Below are 6000 nucleotides of genomic sequence, written 5' to 3'. Positions count from 1 at the left end.
ATATTTACAGCATGTTCTCTGTAGTTAACCCTGTGGCTTTTGCAGGTAAATTAAAATTCTAGTAGCAGACCTTAAAAAACACATATGTAGGCAAGGAAATATGATGTTATGGGTCTTAGAAATAGTCATTTAAACTTCATATATAAGAAAAAGAAAGGAAAAAACATTTGAGAATCACCTTCACAAGTTTGGAGCTTCTAGGTGGTTAAATTAACAATTAGAATGTTTGGTGAACAACAAACCTATAAGCAAACGTAGTGGATAGCCCAGAGAGACCACATTTAATCAGATTAGTGTGCTTATGGATATTTCTTTCTTACTCTACTATCTCCAATCTATTAAAACACAATCTATTAAAACACTTATTAAAACACAATCTATTAAAACCAAATTCGTGCACTGGGGTGTGTGTCCCTCAGCCCAGCCTGCACCCTCTCCAATATGGGACCCCTGGAGAGATGTCCGGCTGCCCATTTATGCCTGATCCTACTGGGATGGGGCCTAAATGGGCAGTTGGACATCCCTCTCACAATCCAGGACTGTTGGTTCCCAAAGGCTCACTTGCCTGTCTTCCTGATTGTCCCTAAGACTTTTGTCTGCCAGTCTGATCACCCCTAACCTGATAGCCTGATCGATGCCTAACTGCTCCCCTGCCAGCCTGTCACCCCTAATTGCCCTCCCCTGTAGGCCTGATTCCCCCTAACTGCTCTCCCCTGCAGGCCTGGGTCCCCTCTAACTTCCCTTCCCTGCAGGCCCAGTCACCCCCAACTTCCCTCCTCTGCCAGCCTGATCACCCCTAACTGCCCTCCCTTGCAGGCTTGATCACCCCCAACTTCCCTTCTTTGCTGGCCATCTTGTGGCGGCCATCTTGTGTCTACATGGGGGCAGCCATCTTGTGTGTTGGAGTGATGGTCAAGTTGCATATTATTCTTCTATTAGATAGGCCTGGTGCATGGGTAGAGCCTGGCTGGTTTGCCCCGAAGGGTGTCCTGGATCAGGTTGGGGGTTCCTTGGGGGTGGGTGGTTTGCAGGCTGGCCATGGCTCCTGGTGACCCAAGTGGAGGCCCTGGGATTTGGAATTTATTTATCTTCTATAATTGAAACTTTGTTGCCTTGAGTGGAGGCCTGGGCCCACCAGGGTGTGCAGAAAGCTTGGCTTCCTCCATTGCCAGAGAAACCCAAGCCTCCTGTTGCTCCATGGCCACAGCCAAATTGGTTGGGTTAATTTTCATACTCTCTCCTGATTGGCTGCTGCGTGTGGCTTGTGGGTATAGCAGAGTGATGGATAATATGCCTATTGTTCTTTTATTAGATAGGAAATATTACTATTGTTGATGAGTCTTTAGTAAAATTTTAATCTTGATCTGGAAGTCATTTTAAATCTAGAGAAGATAATAATTTCCAGTCAGGCAAAAGAACAATTTGAGTTGAGGCTATTTTTTATCCAAATATTGGGATTTGCCTCAGAATACAAGATAAGAGTATATTTATCATCTATCTATCTATCTATCTATCTATCTATCTATCATCTCTTCTATAGATATACCTACATAGATACTAATATATAAAGATAGGGATAGAAATGTCTATAAAGGGCTCTTCCAGACAAAGAGTAGACATATTTACTAGAGCCCATGATTTTCACTCAGTGGTTGACATTAAGGAAAAAGGTTTGTAAAGTTAGATCAAGGTAATCTTTATCAAAGCTTGAGATAAAAGAAGGATAACAAATTCACTGGAACAGTTACAATGAACGATTGTAACCCAGCACTACCTGTGAAGGGAATATGGTCTGGGTCTCTGAATCAAGTAGGTTGGATAAGTTTCAAGTCAAAGTCCCAGGTTGGTGTTTGCAGCTGGGAAGAAGGTCTATGTGTGAGCTGGTTGCCAAGAGAGGCTATTGCTGTGCTCTCCTATTCGGTAGCAGCCACTGTCAACCTGTGGCTACTCAGCACTTGACGGCTACAACGATTTAGAAAATCAAGTTTTCATTTTAAAGGTAATTATATAAAATTTAAATTTAAAATTAGTATTAAATTTATGTTAATTACGTTGAGGACAACTTGGTGAACCTGTTTTATAAGTGTTTAAATTCTGAATAATCAAGTTGTTCTGGTGAAAATTTAATATTTGAACTGAGAGTATAAAATACATGCTAGATTTCAAAGACTTAGTACAAAAATATACTATTTACTTAGTACTAAAATATAAAAGAATTCTAGCTTAATTACATATTGAAATTATAATAATTTTGATATGTTGGCCTAATAAAATAGACCATTATAATTAATCTCACCTGTTTCTTACTTTTATACTTATGGCTACTGAAAAATTAAACTTTGCACATGTAGCTCTCATTATATCTCCAGTGGAAGTGCTGAGTTAGTCTAGAGTACAAAGCTTCACCACAAGGCAGGCTAGCTACATTTTCCTTCCTGGATCAACTACCAATATTGGTGTGTCTCCTCTAGCTTCTGTGTGGTGGCCAAATGGGAGGATTTATCTCAAACCACCAACAGCATGTCTCTGCCTGTTCCTTGTGCTTGCTTTAACCTCAGAAGTTCAACTAATACAAGATATCTGGGCAACATTGCCCAATCTTTGTGCCAGCTGAAGAGCTGGCCTAGTCTCTCCTATACTGTAGTCCAGTAACCCAGGGAAGGGCTGGACTAGGGAATGGACCAGAAAAACCATTTGCTTAGGAATTAGGCAGCACACCCTCAAATAGATGCTACTTTAGGCAAATAAACCACCACAAGAAAAGGGTCCATAGGGAATTTGAACCAGCTTCTGCATGTTGAATACTGTCTTCTAAAACCAGCTCATACTCAGCTGCCACTATTCAGCATACCAAGTTAGGAGCAAATAGGACTAAGAGGACTGCAGAAGGTACTCATAAGCATTCACGTGTCTTTGGATGGGCTTTGACTAGACTTCTAGACTTCCTACTATTCCTCAGAAGAATGGTTATCTGGGAACTGAAAGACACACATTATTTGTGTCACAAATGTTTAGAAGCACTCCAGTTATATCAGGTGCATTTTATTATCTGTCATCATCCTTATTTCTATGCTAAGGATTCCTGTTTTAATCCCCGCCTCTACCTCTCTTCTAGGCTCTAGGTAGCACTACATTTCCAACTGCTGTTGTATTTTATTTTATATGTTCCCCCCAAAATTTACACATTTAAATTACATTATATATAACTAAGGCATCTTCAAAGGAGTTGAAAAGTAGAAAGAAAAAGAAAAGTTGGTAGAAACATCTAAAGGGGGAAACAACCCAATTGTAAGCAGTACATTGTACGAAACGACCCAAGTCGTCAGGTTATCCACCTCCTTCCTCTGGTCACTAAGTCACATTCTATTTATTCATGTGGCTTCCCAGAGAGCTCAACACCTGTAACAGTGATTCCTCTCAAGTTTAATGCTTTTGTTTAACATAAACTAAAATTCAGTTGTTGTGACTATGATCAGAAATATTTTTATTAAATATTTATTTATTGAGAATGCACTATATTCTAGGCCCTAAAACTGCAGCACAATAAGTGGGGCACATTTTATATACATATTTTCCCTAGAAAGCAAATAACTCAAAAAAATTTATTTTATTTTTTTTACCTAGGCTGAGGGAAAAGTCTTGTATAAGGTAATGCCATTTGTGAATGTGTAAGGATCTTGGGAAAAAAGAAGTAAATTACTAAAAAAGAAATGTTTGCTTCAAACCTGGTCTGGGACAAATATTATTGCTGGATATAACCAGAGATCTTCTATTTTTGAATAAATTAAAACTCTGAAAAAATGTTTATCAATTTTCAATAACTGGTTAATTATTTATGGGATTACTCTTTGTCTTGGGAAACCAATCACTTACCCAAGGGGTTGGGGATCTTTAAACACACACACACACACACACACACACACACACACACACACATTTTTTTGTGTGTAATCTAAATTTTCTATAAATGTGTTTAATAGAAAAGAAATCTTTATATTGATCTACATAGCAAGATTATAATTACACTTGGACATATGCTCATAGCTAACTTGTCTGGAAAACTATTGTTACTGTTTCAGCAATTCCTTCAGGTCCTACAGTTAGCATCATGTCATAGAGAGAAGTAAATGGGGGCAATAGACATGGAAACAAGGATGCCAAGGAATATAAGCAAGGTTCATATTGAGCTAGGAATTTTTGTCCTTCAATATTTGAAACTTATTCATAAAAACAAAATAGAAAAAAAATGAGGGAGGTGATCACATTTACACTTTATAAAGATCAATCTTTCCATAGCAGTGCTATCAATAGGAAGAGAAATAATGAGTCACAAATATGAGCAACATATTTAGTTGTAAATATTCTAGTAGCCACATTATAAAGTGAAAAAAAAAACAGGTCATTTAATTTTAATACTATAGTTAATATACCCACTATACTGAAAATATTTTCATTTTAATATGTAATCAATATAAAATTATTTATTCTGTTGTTCATCAACTTCAGCTCTACCATGTGAATCCAGAAATTAAGGTGATTAAAGAAAAGTTTATTTATATATTTCTTGCAATTTTATGTAAAACAACTTCAGAATTTTTATTTTCTCTAATGAGATTCTGATTCAGAATGTGCTATGCTTAATTTCTATAAATACACTTTCTTACCTAGGAACTCCTGGGTAACTAAGAGATAATGTATACTTCCCATGGAGAAAAGATTTCCTAATGATTACTTATCCAAATCATTTTCACTGAATAAAAAATACTTAGTTCAATAACACAATATTTACCTATTAGTTGATAATTCCCCCAAAAAGCAAAACACAATTGAAATTTCTTTTTAAATGTCCTACCTGAGCAAAACATAGAATTAGACTTTATTTAAGGTTGATTATTTCTTATAAAATATCTTTATGCATAAGTCCAAAAGAATGAAATAAAAGCATTTAAATTTCTCCAAATTCCAACACAATTCTCTGTGATTGTAGATTCAACCAATGTCTGAAAATACTTCCTGTAGCTATTCTTCAGTGGACTTCTCACTGGTCACCCTTATAATAGAGACTTAGATACACAAGAAGTGATAGATGGAGATGCAAGAGCACAATCTATAAGTTTCCTGTGTCTCAATGCTTCTGATGTCTAAGAAAGCTGCCTGACACCCATTAGGTATATAATAATTTTTTGTTGAAAATAATCAGAGCCAACACTTATAGAGCACTTAAGATGTAACACGTGTCCAAGTGATTTATATATTATATTTTAAAACATTCCATTGTATATTCAATCTTATGAGTAGATACTATAAAAATCCCATTTCACAGATGAGAACATTGGATGAAAGATTCTAATATTACCTTGAATATGCAGTTAATCCTTGAACAGCATGGGGTCTGCTCAGTGAGGCCCACTTATGTGTAGATTTTTAAAAATAAAAATACAGTCCACTCTACATATTCCCAGGTTTTCCATGAATAGACTTAACAAATAGTATTTTGGGTGAGCATCTGAGGATGTGGAGGGCCGACTGTATGCACTGTTCTATGACATTTTATATAAGGGACTTGGGCAACAGCAGATTTCAGTACGGGAGTCCTGGAACCAATCCCCCACAGACACAAAGGAGGACTTAAGAACATATGCATAGCCCATGAACACAAACAATAGTGACAATAGTGTGGTGACCACCTAAGGTGGAGCAGGAGCCAGGTGAAGGGGGAAAAGGGGAATAATTGGGAACATCTGTAATTCTCTCAACAATAAAAATACATTTTAAAAAAGTATATGAAAAATTACCACTGTGTGGGGTCAGTACCCATAACCTCCTAGATGTTTAAGGTCAACTGTATTTACAAATTGGATCCTGATAAAGGCTATGAGGTCCTTCCTATGAGGTATGCAAAATAAATTCACACACATCCCTCTTGATGGCATATTACTCATGCACATGACATTCAAAGCTTGACACTTCTTGGTGCATAATTATTCAAATTTTCTCCAT

Source organism: Pipistrellus kuhlii, unplaced genomic scaffold (assembly GCF_014108245.1).
Source record: "Pipistrellus kuhlii isolate mPipKuh1 unplaced genomic scaffold, mPipKuh1.p scaffold_m20_p_3, whole genome shotgun sequence".
Taxonomy (NCBI): Eukaryota; Metazoa; Chordata; class Mammalia; order Chiroptera; family Vespertilionidae; genus Pipistrellus; species Pipistrellus kuhlii.
This window is presented reverse-complemented; position numbering follows the sequence as displayed.